This window comes from Peromyscus eremicus, chromosome 5 (assembly GCF_949786415.1).
Source record: "Peromyscus eremicus chromosome 5, PerEre_H2_v1, whole genome shotgun sequence".
NCBI classification, from domain to species: Eukaryota; Metazoa; Chordata; class Mammalia; order Rodentia; family Cricetidae; genus Peromyscus; species Peromyscus eremicus.
Window position 1 is genome coordinate 17,893,587 of NC_081420.1, and position 16,465 is coordinate 17,910,051.

At 44.6% G+C, this 16,465-nt stretch overlaps 1 long non-coding RNA gene across 1 annotated transcript in view; it reads left to right on the forward strand.

Annotated features, from left to right (window-relative positions):
• Positions 1–243: 243 nt before the first annotated feature.
• LOC131910543 (uncharacterized) overlaps positions 244–16,465 on the forward strand; it is a 112,300-nt gene continuing 96,078 nt past the window's right edge. The window contains exon 1 of the long non-coding RNA XR_009379151.1: positions 244–354. This is a non-coding gene — a long non-coding RNA (uncharacterized LOC131910543). The remainder of the gene's footprint in view (positions 355–16,465) is intronic.

Here is a 16,465-nt window from a genome sequence, read left to right on the forward strand (position 1 = left end):
TTCTCTTCCCTTCTCCTTCCTTTCTTCCTCCTTTCTTTCTCCCTTTCTTTCCAGTATTTTAGGGCACCAATGTAGATGAGATGTGTGATAGGTTCTTTTGGGTGATCGACATGCTTGTTTGACATTATAAGATAGACATTGAGAAAGCCCAGGGATTTCCCCTGCATATTCACTAACTGCTTGAAGTGGCATTTTCCACTCTGACTTGGTGTTTGGTTTTGTTAAACTGCAGCGTACTGGGGGAGCATGAAACCATCTGTGTTGAAGATTCAAAAGTAGGGTTCCTACAGACCCTGAGCAAAACAGAGTGGACTCCAGCCTGCGTGAATGAGCTTGAAACAGGAATGCTTTGGGGTAAGTCCATTGAAGTTAGCATTTACATGTTTTCAATTTCATGTGGCGGTATTTATTTGGCATGCTGGGATATTTTAGTGAACAAGGTGTATAGCCATTTTTCCCCATAGCTCAAGCAATAAGACATTCTTGAAAATGTTGTTTTCGTGACAAAAAGCCAAGAAAGTGCCAGATTTACTTAATATGTTCATTTCTGAACTTTGCAGGATAGTAAGACCTTGGGGGAAGGCATTTGTGGTTAGGGAAAATGAAACAAAGCAATAAAAAAAAAAACCAGCAACAGCAAAAACACAAATGTCCACACAACTTTACACACAACGAATAATCTGTGTGGTCCATGGGTTCCATTTTAGCTGAATGCATAAAGGATTTATGAGTCATACAAAGGAGGTCTAGCTATCTGGTGATACTCTTATTCTGTAATCAGTATTGGAAAAGGCGAGGTGGAGTTATCGGGAGTTTCCAGATCGTGTTCAACAAATGCTTATTGAGTAACTTTATAAAATGGGGCACAGTGTGGTCATTTGAAAGGAATATAGAGTGTGTAATGGTAATGTACAATCAGGATAATTGGTACTTTCTTCATAAACTGCTCTGTTCTTCATGTTGGCAACCTTTTGGTTCTCTCTTCCAACTCTCTCTAAAATTTATATAATAAGCTGTTGTGAAATATAATCACCTTCCTGATAGACTTTAGTCCTCCTGCTTACAGGTAGTCTTGGCCCCCTAAGTGGTAACCTGGGTCTAAGAGTTACAATCCAAACGTTCCAAGCTTTAAATACATGATTTTTTTTAAAAAAAAATCCGAATTATATACTAAACTAATATATCTTTCTCAGGATGTCTTCTTGGCTTTATTCATGGTATTTTCTGGTAACAGTCTTCAGTTGTAAGCCCTGCTCATCCCCACCAATGATGAAGGGCATTGGGAGAACTTACCACTTTCTATGACTGGGCTATAAAAGCCTATGTGCCGGGATGATGTCCCTGGCCTCCTGCAAACTGAAAGCTCAGTGCCTTCTAGTACAATTAAATAATCAGTAGTCTTCAGTTCTCTTCAGTAGAATTTACTGTGTGCCTGGGGAAACTATCATTTGCAGGGAGTTAGGGAGGTCATTCCACCAGCCAGTGTGGGAGAAAAGGTCCAGCCCCTGGGGCACTCTTACCTCCATTGTCTTTTGGTGAAGCAGGACTCTCAGATTCTGTGGTTAATAATTTAATTCCCTTGCGACATTAATAAAAGAGTGTTTCATGAATTTTATATTAAAATAAGCAGGTCTAGGTTCTTTTAAATTCTTGTCCTTTTTTTTTTTTTTTTCCTATCGAGCTCCTAGATTATTATCACCGTGTAACTGGCTGAGTGCAACCCTTTTCACGCCATGGAGTCCCAAACTTTGTTTTCCATGAGAAGCATGTATTGCTTTTCTTTCTTACTAAACATCTCCTTCCTGAAGCTGAGCTGTGCACAACAGTTTAAATGATGGTCACATGGCATTCTTATTAGCAGCTGTCTGCCTCAGAGCGGCACAGTACTTGGGTTTCATAACATCATTTTCTCTCTCTACCAAATGTTAAACAATGAGGTGGAGGAAACCACATGAACTCAGCAGAGACACTGCAGACCCAGTGTGATCTGGGGATGCCAGGTTCTGAGTGTTCCGGAGAGAGTATGTCCTTCCTGTCTGCTGGGGAATGCTAGCCCCCAGCTCTCTCCCCCAGCTCTCTCTGCACGTGTCTACTGTGTGCATGGGCCATGGTGAATCACAGACCCGCTGAAGACGTTTGCTGGGGGCTCCCTGTAGACAAGGCTTGCCCACCAGAACTCCAGGCTGTATGCATAAGTTCCTTCGTGAGTTCTGAGGTTCTCAGTGCCCCCTCTTGGTGAATGTCTTTGGCACTCAGGTGCTACATGTTTGCTGTCACCCTGCTTGGATTTCAGACTGCTGTAGGACGGGACCCAGATCACAGGCCGATGTTTCTCAATGGTGGTCTCATCTCAGGGCCTCCTGCATCTGATTCACCAGGATGTGGTTGTTAAAGTAGCAGACACAGTGACACCAGGCCCAAGGAATCAGAAGCTCTGGGGCTGGGGAGCTCAGAAGGCCCATCCTACCTAACTCTTGGCCTACTGAAGTTTAGAACAACTGTCTAGAGACGAATTATGAACATTTTCCCTTGGCCTCCTGCCCACAGCAAAGGGTGCCAGGTCTGAGTGCGAGGAACGTTCCCAGGAAACGCTCCTTTATTGATGTAGGCAGCATCCACCATCAGTCACATTTACTTTTTGGTTGCCTCACCTTTGGGGGATGGGCAGTCAGCATTGTCTGTGAACTCTCAGAACCCTGTTCCAGCTAAACACACAAAGCACCCTCTTTCCAGGCAGAGGCTCTTGGGAAACTCTTTAATGTCTCTTTCCTCTGTCCCTTGTAATAGTAGTAGCTTCTACTGAGGTCTGTAGTATAGGGGACATACACTCTGCTGGGCAGCTAGAGGAAAGCCACAAAAGACCAGCCAGCTCTAAAGACCACATCAGCTGCCCTTGGCAGTTTATTCCCAGTGGTATTTCTTTCAGCTGTTGGAACTTGAAGATGGTCTGTTTGGGTGGCGGGAGAGCCCTCCTGCTACCAAAAGGGACAAAGTTAAGCCTTAGTGACCACACATCAAAGCTCCACAGTGGCAGTGGCAGACTCTGGGTTTGGATCTGATGTTAACAGATTGCAGTGGTGACATTTGACCCCTTCTTCCCTCTTCCTCCTGCTACACCTCCCATCCTGTAACCATGGGGGTAGTCAACCTGATTTGGCTGGATTCTAAAGAACCCTGTGATATCCATGCTTCTGGATGACGCCCCCCCCCCCCCCAGCAGTTTGCGTGCGGCCGTGGTGGGTAGATCTGACAGAAGAACTTGTGATGGTCTCCTTATTCTATGAAGGGATGAGTGGGGCATCAGGCTGGTAAATCTGAAGTTGAGGTTAGCCCATCTGCTTCCATGGACTTCTCATTCAGAGATACAGGATCGGTTGGCAGCTTGAACCCTGTCCACTGCTGGTCACATCCTCTTCCTGTTCTTCATCCATTCACTGTGCTTTGGCTTCTCCTGTTCGATGTTCCTCTTTCCCACTCCCTGGCCTTGTGTTCTTTCAGGCTTCAGCATCTCTTGCCTGGGCTCCTGTGGCACCTTCCAGAAGAAGAATATTCTTTTGTGTTGCTATTGGTGCTTTGTGAGATAGGGACCCATGCAGCCCAGGCTGTCCTCCATCTCTATATGTGTGAAGGATGACGTTGAACTTCTGATCTTTCTGTTTCCATTTCCCAAACTCTGAGATTACAGACGGATGTCTATATCTGGATTTTGTGCAGTGCTGAGGATCAAGCCCAGGACTCCCTGCACACACAAGGCAAGCACTCAACCACTGGCCAGATTCCTCAGTGTCTAGTACTGTTTCTCAAAAAACTGTAAAAAGATGCTTCTGACTAAATAATTTTATGAAAATGGTTTGATTTAGTGTTAAACTATTTAAACTAGACAACCTAAGTTAAACCTTTGGTCCTGTAAAAAAAATTTAACAACAGATAGAAACATTTCTGCTCCATGGTAACAATCTTTGTGAAGTTACCAGAAACTGCCTTTGTAGGCATTCTGCGATGTGTATGATGATAATCGGGCAAATCGGAATCTAGACTAATGGTACTTGCTCTCCTGGCAGAATTGCGTGACTGTGTGGGATTTTGAAAGGGAATTTAAAAAGTCAAGACTGTATAACATTAAAAAGGTTGACGTAACATTTTCAGTTTTGAAAGGCTACCCTGCTCCAGGAATATGCTTCTTGCTTTCTCCCCCCTCCCCCCCCCCATTTCTAAGAATTCTATTTGGCTAAAATACCAAAAGAGAAAAAATCTTGGCTTAAGCAAATGAAAGGTCTTCTGCAAAATTAATCTTTATTCTCTAAGAGTTCTTTTATGAAAGAAGTAGGACTGATTTTTTTAATATCACATTAAAAAATGCCACGCAAAAAAACTCACATTTTATATTGTAAACAAGGAATTTGCAGGTTGTTTTTTGACAGTGAGTCTGTGAGGCATGTTATATGTATTTTTTTAAAAGATGGCGTTTTTATTTATGTGCATGTGTATGTGTATATGTGTGTGGTTGCCTGTGGGGTTAGAACTACAGACAATTGTGAGCCCCGTCCCCACCCCAATACAAGTGCTGGGAACTGAACTCCAGTCCTCTGGAAGAGCAGGAAGTGTTCTTAACCAGTGAGCCATCTCTCCAGCATCCAGTTGTGAGTCTTTTAAGCTCTGTATTTCCATATTGGGTGTGTGTGTGTGTGTGTGTGTTCAATTCTATAATTTATATAACAGATTTTTCTATGAGTTCTTTAGTTTGCATCTGTGAGTTGGAAAGGATAATTTTCACCTTGAAATTTGCCAGGTGTTTTCATTGTTTGCTTTTTCATGGCATTCTGATGTGACCTCCAGTCTTTGTGATCTGTGCCTGGAGTAATTGAGGAGTCGGTCCTCCTGTGCTGATTACAGACTGACTTGGACACATTAAATATCACATCATTTCATAGCATTTCATAGAATTTGATGCTTGTCTGTTTTGCACAGTCAAAGAACTAAAACTCAAAGTCTTAATTTTCTTTTCTCGATATTTTTTATTAGTTTATTTATTTTGTGTGGGCATGTGTATGCATGTGAGAGAGCTCCGGAGTGGAGGTCAGAGGATAACTTGCAGGAGTTAGTGCTCCTCTACAACCCTATAGGTCCTGGGGCTCGAACTCAGGTCACCAGCCTTGGCAGCAAGCACTTTTACTTGCTAAGCCATCTCGCCAGCCCTAAGTGTCTTACGTTTCTTTCCCAAGCATTGCGTTCGGTTAAAATCTGGACCTTTGAGTTGTTTGGAGGATAGCTCAGGAGATCCAGCCTGGCTGAAGTGAGTGAGCTCAGGTACCCCGTACCTCTGAGCTCCTCTCTGATGCACTGCCCAGCAGCTGTGAGGTCCTCTGTTGCCACTCATCATTTCTGAGGAGGTACTGATTCTTAGATTGCTCTTTTGTGATCCTGAACACCCAGTGACACACACTCAGGGAGGCACCAGACTCCCGCCATTCTCATTACAGCTTCCGGTTGCTTCCTGATATAGTAGGCTCTTCTCCCAAACTGCCCTCTACAGACTGTCTAGACCAGTTTGCACGGGGATGTTGTGATTGCTGCTGATCCAAGGATGCCTGGTGTTGGTTCACACAGGCAGATGTGTTTGTGAGAGGGATAAGACCCGGATTTCCACCTCTAGTTAATTCCCTCCTGAAAATTTCTGTTGTAGTAGCTCCGATTAGGGAAGGTGTGAAAGAGTAAGGAACTAGGACCTATGCATGAGTCACTGTCCCCATTGCTGTGGCACATGATCTGACAAAACCAGCAAGGATGGAAGGGCTTATTCTGGCTCATGGCTTGAGGGGACAGCCCATCCTGGTGAATAAGGCATGGTAGCCAGAGCAACTCAAAGCTGGGTTGACAGAGTGTGACTGAGCCCAGTCAGGAAGCAGAGGTGACTGCTGGCACTCACCTGGGGACCCCAGCCCATATGAGGGTGCCACCTATGTTCTCAGGGGAGGGTTGTCTTCCCACCTCACTGAAGTTTCTCTGGAAATACCATCACAGTCATGCCCAGAAGTGTGTCCCTAGGTGTCTCTAGTTCCTGGTAAACTGCCCATCAAGATGAATGGTATAGTCTATATACAGACTAGAGTACTTTACTGCATCATGTTGAGCAAGCCATTAGCCACTCCGAGCCTCAGCTTATCCATCTTGGATAAGGAAAAGAAGATATTACCTCCCAGAGCTGTAAAATCCATGTGAGTTAAGGCATGTAAGGCTTTCTGAAAATGTTGGGCTTGTTGTTGTTCTTAACATTTTCACAGTGTTTAGTTAGTTGCTTCATAGTAAAAATTTCCATCTTGTTCTGAGTATCTTCCTTCAAGTTTAGTTCAGTGCACACTCAGGGAAGGGGTGGGTGAGCCCCACTAGACATGACGAAGCAGACTTGTAGGCATACAGAGAGCTGGGTAATTGGTCTGATGAGGGCACCGTGAGAGATTGCAAGAAACCATTATACGACTTTTCCTAGGGAGATGTGGAAAATGTCTGCTCACCCAGAGAGAACACCTACAGTAATCCAAAGGAATGATTCCATTTAAGTCCAGCTTAGTGGACCACTGAGTTTATTTGGGTTCCTTATGGAAGCATAGGTGAGTGGCTTCTTATAACAACATTAAAAACTGAAAAAGCCTACCCACCCCCAGAGCATCCACAGCAAAGCTTTGGAAAATGCCCTTTGCACTTTTTCCTACCCAATTATTATATTAAGGTGTTCTTGTACGTGTCTTATCTTCCATCCTCATGGGATGTCTTAAAGACAGGTACACAACTTTTACACTTAAGTTATATGTTATTATAATGGGAGGGGCTATTGGGACTGGAGAGTGTGGCCCAGCTTGTAGCTGGTGAAGCTAGGATTCAAACCCCAAGCCCTAGTCTGGCCGCTGTTCTCAGTCTCCACACAGAGGTTTCTTCTCCTGGCTTATGCTCTTGTGGCTAGTACGTAGCCTCTTGCTTTCCACGGAAGCCCCTCAAGGACATGCTTGCTTTTGCAGAGGTTGATGGGGGAAGAAATTGTTTTCAACTGTCCTTAGGACCAGCGTTAGTCTAAGTGATGCTGCTGGCAGGTGGCCATTTGCAGGAGGCAGTCAAATTAGCCACTGGTATATGAGCCTAGTGTCCTAGACTGAGCCTGCAAAGTGAGCTTGCCCTTCACAGTAAATAGATTTGGGAGTGAATGCCTAGCAGGAGCCCTGGATATTTAAGGCAAGCACTTTGCTTCTTCCATGCGATTGAACCCAGATTCATTATAGCCCTGAGATGTACAGCAGCAGGCAGGCCAGTGATGGATGCCTGGTTCGGGAAAGAGGAAGTTTAGCTCACACTATCACAAGGCAAGGCCAGTGAAGCCACAAGAGGATTATTATAGAAACTCGATCTAAATCTATATTAGATTTATATCATATTCTACTAGACAGATTTTGGAGTTGTCTGTGCTATGGCATCAATCTGCTGTAAGCTTTGCTAAAATATCAAATCCTTTGTGTGTATGTCCCTTGGGAGTTGTGTTTTGTGACCATGGTGGAGCAGGTTTGCAGGTGTTTAGGTTATCCACAGTTGCACCCATTCTGCAGGAATGGACACGGCCACCTCCACCTTACTGCTGAGTGGTCACACTAGTGTCACCTCTAACCTTACCTGGAACTTGCCTGATCTCATCTTCTCAGGGGGGACAGTGAGGCAACAGCATTGTAGGGACCCAGCTGACACTTCAGACATGCTACTTTCAAATGTCCTTGACGTGATCATTTCATTTCCTGTCTATCTATCTATCTATCTATCTATCTATCTATCTATCTATCTATCTATCATCTATCTATCATCTATCTATCATCTATCTATCTCTGTGTATATAGATATACACACACATATGTACTTTTATTTTAGAGGGGTCTCATTATAGCCTAGTCTATATGAGCTTGTCATATTGCCAAGGACGACCTTGAACTTCAGTCATGAGCATGTGCTACCACACACCACACCAGGTGCATGCATGCTAGGTGAGTGCTCTGTCATTGTGTCACATTGCCATCATATGTATACATATATATGTGCATGTGTATCTATGCATATCCCCTCATACACTTTAATCTATCTCTAGATTACTTACAATACCTAAAACAATGTCAGTCTTATGAAAACAGTTGTTATTTAGTATTAAGAGACTAGTGACAAGAAAAAATCTCTATGTAGAAAATATTGTTGCAATTTTTTTCTCCTAGATATTTTCTGTTTGCTGTTGGTTAAATATATGGAGGCAGAATCATGGATACAGAAAGCCAGTGACACACACACACACACACACACACACACACACACACACACACACGAACATATGTGTACACACCCGCAAACTGTCCAGACCATTGTTAAGTATACAGTCTTATAAGTTCAGTGGCATTGTGTACATTTCTGGTGTGGGACATCCATCATCTGCAACCCATTCCTGAGGCTTTCTTTCATCATTCCAAACACAAACTGTACTTGTCAGACCATGAATTCTCTGCTCTTGTTTGTTTGTTTGAGACAGGATCTCACTATAGAGACCAGACTGGGTTGGAACTATGTGGACCAGGCTGGCTTCGAACTCACAGAGATCCCCTTGCCTCTGCCTCCAGAGAGCTGGGGTTAAAGGTGTGTGTTAACATAGCTGACTTCCCTATTCAACTTTCTTTTATATACATTTGGTTATTAAAGATACTGCTCAAAAATCATACAATCCTTTTATTTTTATTTTTTTTCTGGCTCCTAACTTTGTTTTTTTTTTTTTTTTCTCTAATAGAGGGACACATTGTGTAGCCCAAGCAAGCCTAGAACTCACAGTATATCACAGGCTGGTTCTGAGCTCAGGTTCTCTCGCCTCTGCTTCCTAAGCGCTAGGATGACAAGCATTGACTGCTATGCCTGGCTTTGCGCTCACTTGTTTAATATGGTGTTTTTAATGCAGCATTTGAAATGCGGTTTTATTTTGTAAAGGATTTGCTATCAATACTTGATTGTATAATTAATTACCAATACATTATGAATCTCAGTCTAATTGCAGAAACTAGGTTCTATCAGAATCCAGGAGAAGGGTCTCAACATTTCTTCTTGTTAACTGAAGAAAATAACAGTCGTCAAATAAAAGCTTGCCCTGCCTTTGCCATGGCATTTCATGTTCCTTCCTGTTCATCTTTGGCTCTGATTTCCTCTCATTTTTCAGCCTCTATTTGGACTGAATTATTTGAAGTATTCTCCAAGCAGGCTTGCATTTCTGTAATGCCTGCAAGGAAGTATTCAGAGTTCTTTATAGACCTCGTATTTACTCTCCTTTGCTTTCATTTTCTAATTAATCGTGCTGTCTACCTGCTTCTGTCCGATGCTGGGCAGTGACACGTGATCTCACCCTTGGAAATGGGTGAATCAGAGCCTTCCCCACTGGTGCCTGCCTGTGTGACTCAAAGCACAAGTATTCCTCTTCGCGGGAGCAGAGGTGCATCTGTAGTAGAGGTGAACACTGCTCTTCTATTTACATCTTGCATGAGCCGCAATTAAAAGCAGTGTGAGTCAGTGAGTCAGAATGAATGTATTGTTTTCAGAAGTCCCTGAGAGCGGTTGCCATCGCTGGTTGAGACTGCGTTCCTCGTACACTGAAGCTCTAAAAACCAGGAAGAAAAAGAACTCAGAAGGGTCTCATCTACTTCCGGAAACTGAATGAGTTTGGAATGGCTTACTGGAACACTAAGGCAGAGCTTCAGCTCAACTCCCTGCAGCCTGTGATTTCCTAAGTATCTTTAACATGCATGCTGTTCCTCTGGTGAAAGAAAGTCTGGGTGGATTTGAAGTTGGAGTGCTTCGAGGTTTGCTTTCTTCTCTCTAGTCACTACTGAGATGTGCTGGAAGGCTAGGAGCATAGCTCAGTGGTAGAGCACCTGCTTAGGTTGTACAAGGTACTGGTTTGGTCCCCAGCCCGGCAGGAACACAGCGCACTAGGATGTTCTAAATGAACTGAATTCCAAGTGTTAGATGTAGATGCAGAAACAGAGGAGTGAGTGTCGGAAAGGGCTTTCTCCTCTACTTTGACCAATGGCAGGGCTACCGTGTACAGCACTGCCACTTCCGCTTTCCGCTAGAGCCACAAACCTTGGTTGTACTGCAGTGTTAATCCAAAGTCCTCTCTGAGAAGCCCGAAGATGGGTCTCCACAAATTGTGCTTTGCTGTGTGACAAGTGGCAGGAGAGTATAGGTTTTCTTGATAGATAATCAAGTTACATGGGGAATTCATTAACAGCTTGGCTAAAACACTTCGTGTAAACATTTCTATTTGGCCACTTGAGGTCAGCAAAAATGTGTACTAAAGAACTTACAATACCTGAGTGGTGAAGAGACAATAATGACATATGTCGATCTTGGCAACTGACAGGGATCTTTACCCTGAGATTATACAGATCTTTGCATGTAGGATGGGCTGGGCAGAATCTTGACGATAGGGTTTCTTTAGTTCCAAAGCCTTGCACAGGCCCTTTGGAAACCCTGTGCCTGATTTTTATGATAATTTTGTAAGCTGTTGCTTCTAAAGACTGCCTCTACCCAGCACCCTTCAACCCTTTGCCTAACTTTGTAAGCTTCAGGCCTGCTAGACCGAATCCTTCCCTGATAATGAATATGCATAAGCCATGCCTACGCATATGCTAATTAAATATATTCAACTTTCTTTCATACTAGTTTGTGAAACTTAGAAAAAAAAAAGAAAGGAAAAAAAAATCCTGCCAGCCTGCAAAATAGGAAAATGAAAGAGCTGTGTGGAGCCTCCCTCCACCAGGTGTTTACAAGGAAACATAGATCTTAGGTGCTTAGCAAATAACAAGTTTGTGTTTAACTCATAGTGATTGTGTTCTGAATTTTCCAAGCTGGTGAGTCATAATTATGACTCACATTTTCCAGGGAATCCCCCCATCTGACACTTTCCTCTCCATTCTAGTTGGGTACAGGAGAGCAGGCTTGCTTAGGGGTTGAGCAAAACTGAATGGGCTAGCTCCTTATCTTGTCCCACTAGACCTCAAGAAAAATTAATTGATGCTGTTGTGTGAGACACTATTTTTTTTTTTCACTCAGCAAGGTAACTTGAATGTAGTTTTTCCTGCTGGAAAACCACTTGTCACAAGTGACTGGTTTGGGGAGAGTTGTTGGTTTCTAGTGTGCACAGACTTGTTTTCTTTCTCTTTATTTCCCACCCCCTACCCCCAAAGAGTTCTTTTCATGATCCCAGTCTGTTGTTTGGTAGAAAAGCTAATTTAATTTGGTTTTTTGTTGTTGTTGTTGTTGTTTTGTTTTTTGAGACAAGGTTTCTCTGTGTAGTTTTGGTGCCTGTCCTGGATCTTGCTCTGTAGACCAGGCTGGCCTCGAACTCACAGAGATCCGCCTGGCTCTGCCTCCCGAGTGCTTGGATTAAAGGCGTGTGCCACCAACTCCCAGCTAGTTTTTTGTTGTTGTTGTTGTTGTTTTAATGTACCCAATAACCAAGAAGTGACATTTTCTGCAGGAACAACACTGAGAGAGAAAAAGACTCTGAAAATATAAACCTGTTTTTAAAAAGGTAAATCAAGTATTTGTCTATAAAAAGGCTTTAAATTAATTGATGGTACCATTTATCAGCCAATTAAATGTCGTGTTAGCTAATTGTAGGGATTTTATGATAATTTTGTTGCTCAATAAGACCTCCTCCACCTAGGACTCTTCAACCCCTCGACAAACTTTACAAGCCTCAGGCCCAGAAGCCTGAATCTTTTCCTCATGATGGATATGCATATGCCATGCCTCCGTGGTGTTGTTGTGAGGGGGATTGACAGTATGTGTGGGCAGCAGGTCCCCATGCGTGATGGGGAGCAGGGCGACTGCCAGGAGAATTGCTGACATGCTTTGTTCGCCCAAGTTAAGTCTGCCCCAGTGGCCTGCTTGGCAAGGGAACACATCTCCATGACTTAGCAGCCACACAGGGTTGGGAAATGAGAGAAGCAAGCAGGGAAAGTTGATGGAGAGTGGGAAACCTGATTGCTTGGGAGGAAGCAGCTTGTTAACAGTGTGGGTTTCAGTTCCTGCTCCGCTTCTAATATTGTGAGCTTGGGAAGGCTACTCATCTCCCTGGAATCTGTTTCCTCCCTCAGAAGAAGAAGGCTGTAGTCTTCAGGCCATGCCTGGAGGGTCCCTTCAAGAAAGGAGATTCTGTGTGTCTCAGGAAGAAGAGACAGCAGGCTCACATGGAGATGAAAGCAGGGTAAACATGCAGGGGAAAGTGGGACAGTGAGGAAAAGCAGAAAGTGAGGGTGTGGGTGGCCTAGAACCCAAGGTGGGGCTGGCGAGATGGATGAGATGGCAAAGTGTTGCCATGCAAGCATGAAGACATGAGTTTGATTTCCAACACCCTCTTAAACAATCCAGGAGTGGTGACACATGCCCATAAACCCAAGTGCTAGGGTGATGGATCTAGGTGCATCTCTAGGACCTGATGGCTGGCCACCCAGCCCAGCTGAATTGATGCGTTCTGGCTCCCAATGAGAGACACCACCCACGCCCCCATAAGGTAGAAAGCTCTACATGTACGTGCACACATACGCTCATAAACGTGCTCACATCCCCCTAGATACACACATTTGTTTGTTTGTTTAAAGAACCCACGCAAGCTTGGCCTCAGTGTGCTTTCTCTCTATGATACAGTGACTTTTAGGAGAGGACCAGTCTGGTGAAGTGGCTTGCAGCTTGAAAAACACTTCCCTAGGAGCCGTATTTTCCATCCATAACTCCTTCTCCAGAACCTTTGAATCTGTACTCTATGTTTAACTCGTTTTCCTGTTTCCCACTCACTCCATACCTGCTCGTGTCTTTCAGATGTTTCTGGAAGCCCAGGGGCACTGGATTGTCCCTATCACTCTGAGGCTAGCCCTGTTGAGCTGACTTCTCTTAGAGATTCGGGCATAGTCATTTATCTTGTCAAGGTCCTGCATAAAGAATCCGCCACGTTATATTTGTTTTTCCCAGAGCTCTGCACATCTGAATGAGGGCTGTCATCAGCTGCAGGGGTTGAGGCTGAACTCTCTGAACCTTAGCCAGGTCGCTCCTTACTTCTCACTGACCTCCTGTTCTGGGTAGTGTGTTCGAATAGCCTCATGTCTCTAGAGTTTAATGATAAGTGATGGCAACCAATGGAAATCTGAACCGAAGCGGCAGAGCAGTGGTGTTAATACCAGTGGTTAGAAAAGCGCTAGGCAGCTTTTGAGTGCTAACTACATGTCCAAGTACTGTGCTGAGCTCTTGATGGCAGGCATTTTCTGTGTGCTTACGGTGTATCTGTGTACTGTGCTGAGTACATAATGTGCACTTAAGGTGTGTGTCTCCCACATACATCTCAGATGTCTAATCTCATGACAGCTCATCACCACACCACACCCCCCCCATTACAGATGAGGAAACTGAGGCCTGGAAAAGAGAAGCCATTTGCTTAAGCTTACACCTGAGGCCTATGAGGATTTAGTTTTATACCTTAGGGAAATCCAAACTGGTGTTAACTGAGAGACCTGTCTACTGATGATCTCGAATCCAGAACCATATGGGGTAGGTTTAGGTGGGATTAAGGAATAACATGATTTTTGTAAGAAGAAAGAACCAGGGCAGGCTACAGCTCAATTAAGAGGCCTTGTCTAGCATGCATGAAGTCTTAGGTTCTAGTCCCAGCAGAGTGTAAACTGGGCAGAGTTCACATACCTGTAGTCCCAGCCAGCTGGAGGTGGAAGGGAGGAGATCAAGGCCAGCCTGGACCACATTAGACCCTCCCTCACAATATCACAAAGGAAAAAGAAAAGAAAGTTAGTTGCATGAAGATGTCAAAAGGGCCTTTGGAGCAGGAGCTATGTTTAGGCTGTGAGGACTAAACACTGAGAGTCACTCCTCTCCCAGCCAGGTCAATCACCTCCTCCCCTCCCCCCCTCCTGCATATCAGTCACCTCCCTCCTCCCCCACCCCCTCCCCCTATCAGTCACCTCCTCCCCATCAGTCACCTCCCTCACCTCCCCCTCCCCCATCAGCCACCTCCCTCACCTCCCCCTCCCCCATCAGCCACCCCCCACACACACCCCACCTGCAGGTTTGTTCCATTAGGCTGAGGAATGTCCCTGCCTCTGATGACATCCAGGTGATAGAAATGGAAGAGTGACAAATTATTCCTTAGCTCCAATGTAGGCACTGCTGTAATTAGTAGCAAGTTGGAACCTTAGAAAAATCTCACCAGGAAGTGAAGACGCATTTTAATGCCTTAGTCTGCAAAGTAAATAAAGTGTCTTGCCAGTGGCCTGCCCTGAGGCCCATTTCTTTTTGGGTTACCTTCCCTAAGTGACAGGAGCTTCACACCCTCCTCTGAGCTGTCACCCGCTTGCCTGGGGTTCCTGTTAAAGCCCTGATACTTGATCTGTCCTCAGTGGGAAGAGCTGAGGACCTGTGTGGTGCCAGCCTTCCTGGACAGCCTGGAAAATGCGCTTTCTCAGACACTCTGCTTTGCAGTGGCAGCACATGACACACAAGGAAAGTGCCCCTGGGAGGGGGAGGGGTGATGGTGCACGTGGGCAGACACGCGTGTGCAATAATGGCAGACAATAGACAACCATATAAGAGAGTTCAGCTTGGACCAAAAGCAGACACAAATGGGCCAGACCCCACCCAGGTGTGTGGGTGTGCAGTGCAAAATATTGCAAGGGAGGATAATATAGGTAGTAGTATTTTGTTTCAAGGCCTTTGCCTCCCAAAACAGGAAAAGAAAAACAAAACACCAGAGAGATTTCTCCAGGCTGCGCTGGCTGGCCTGCTACTTGCTATGTAGCTCAGGCTAGCCTAGAACTTCCCAGCAATCCTCCTGCCTCAGCTAAAGAAGTGCTGAATTACAGTTGTATACCACCATGCTTGACTCTAAATTTTATTTTTTATTTTTTGTTTTCATTTTATTTTATGTGTATGGGTATTTTGCATGAATGTATGACTATGCACCATATGTGTGCAGTGCCGGAGGAGGCCAGAAGAGGGCAGCAGATGCCCCGGGAATGGAGGTACAGACAACTGGAAACTGCTGTGTGGGTGCTGGGAATCAGCAGTGAGGCCTCTGCAGAAGCCTCCAGTGCTCTTAATTGCTGAGTTATTCCTCCAGCCCTAATTATTTTACATCTAGTGCTCTTTGTTTGGAATATGGCAGCATCTCGGAGCTACAGTCTGTCAAATGAGAACCTTACAGAATGAACATCTTGATTTCTCTTTGGAAATATGAGGAGCGCTTCTCTCGGCTGGCTGTTCTCTACTCAAATTGAACCCAGGTCTTTCTGTGTGTAATAGAACTCTCTAGTGGTTACACCCCCAGCCCTCAGTTTACTTTTTGAAATAGGGCCTTGCTAAGTTGCCCAGGCTGGCTTTCAGCTCACTTTGTAGCCCAGGCACACCCTGAGCTTGGGCTCCTCCTATATCACCCTCCTGAATTGCCGTTGTTTAAAAAAAAAGAAAAGAAAAGAAAAAAGAAAGAAGATAGTGAAAAATTCCAAAAATGAGTATCGATCACCTATTTTCCACTTTTAAAATGTGCTTTTCTATAAAACATTGGCAAACAATTCCTCATTCTCAGAAGTTTCCATAGAGGTTGCTGTGTGTGAAATTCTAGATATAACACGCTGACATAGCAAGTCTTATATTCTGTGTAGTGGTTTGAAAGAAAATGGCCCCCAAAGGGAGTGGCACTATTAGGAGGTGTGGCCTTGTTGGAGGAAGTGTGTCACTGAGGAGGTGGGCTTTGAGGTTTTCTTTTCAAGTTCCACTCAGTGTGACAGTCAATTGACTTGCTGCTGCCTTCTGGTCAAGATGTAGCCAGCTCCACATCTGCCTGCATGCTGCCATGCTCCCCATCATGATAATGGGCTGAACCTCTGAAACTGTAAGCCAGCCACCACCTCAATTAAATGTTTTCTTTGTAATAAGGGTTGCTGTGGTCATGGTGTCTTTTCACAGCAGTAAAAACCCAAACTAAGACATTTTGTTATTTTCTCTATTAAGGTCCCCCCACCTCCCACCTTTGGGAGCACAATAGTGGAAGTACCAAGGCAGCCTCATCTGCCTCTGCAAACATGACACCCCCATTCTAAGGATCCCCGTGATCTAGTACCACTGTGCTGGCCTACATGGTTCCCTGAAAGATAAGATAGGTTCTTGGTCCCTGGGAAAAAAGCTGGTCCATAAAAATTCAAATGAAAATGTTGGCGAGCAATGCATCTTTTCCTTTTTTCTTTAAGTCTTAGGACACAACATCATTACAGACTTGCCAGACGTGCACACACAATTATTAGAAGCGGTCCTTATAACTGCTGTGGAGTGCCATCTACCAGTGAACCACTGTGGGAACAGCCCCTAGGAGGAGCAGAATGCTTCAGTACCTCCCCCACTGAGG